Genomic DNA, 763 nt, shown 5'->3' on the forward strand with positions numbered 1-763 from the left:
GCTTCAGTAACTGTTTCTATGGGATCAGTGTCATGTGAAATTGGAATGTTCCTTGTTGAATCATTTGTAGTTGGACTAGCTGGTGCAGCACTACCAGTTGGACTGACTTGTTCTTGTTCGACATCAGGATTGTTGTCATCTGAAGGTGTTGCTTCTCCAGTATGTGAGCTACCTGCAGTAGGCAAAGAAAAAGAGGAAGATGGACATTCAGTTAGTGTTTTCAAGGGACTTCTTGTATTGAGAAACTCATCTTGGAATGGAAAGTGTTCTTCATTGAAGACAACATGTCTTGAGGTGAAGGTTCTTCCATGAGAGTTTATGCATTTGTATCCTTTGTGGGAGTTACTATAGCCCAAGAACACACATCTGGTTGTGTGGAACTGCAGTTTGTGCTGATTATAAGGCTTGAGACAAGGATAGCAAGCACACCCAAAGGGTTTTAGGGAGTTGTAGTCAGGTTCCTTTCTAAAGAGTAGTGAGTAAGGACTTTCATTTTGAGTGACTAGAGAGGGCAGTCTGTTTATGAGATAAAATGTCGTGGAGAAAGCTTCTCACCAATAGTGTAAGGGCATTTTGGCTTGTGCTAGTAGTGTCAGGCCAAATTCAGCAATATGTCTGTGTTTTCTCTCAGCCCTACCATTTTGTTGTGATGTGTAAGGGCATGACATTCTGAATTGTATCCCTGCTTCTATTGCATGGTTTTGCACAACCTTATATTCACCACCACCATCACATTGGATTGTTTTAATTCTTTTGTTAAACA

This window comes from Cicer arietinum, chromosome 8, assembly GCF_000331145.2.
Source record: "Cicer arietinum cultivar CDC Frontier isolate Library 1 chromosome 8, Cicar.CDCFrontier_v2.0, whole genome shotgun sequence".
Classification (NCBI taxonomy): domain Eukaryota; kingdom Viridiplantae; phylum Streptophyta; class Magnoliopsida; order Fabales; family Fabaceae; genus Cicer; species Cicer arietinum.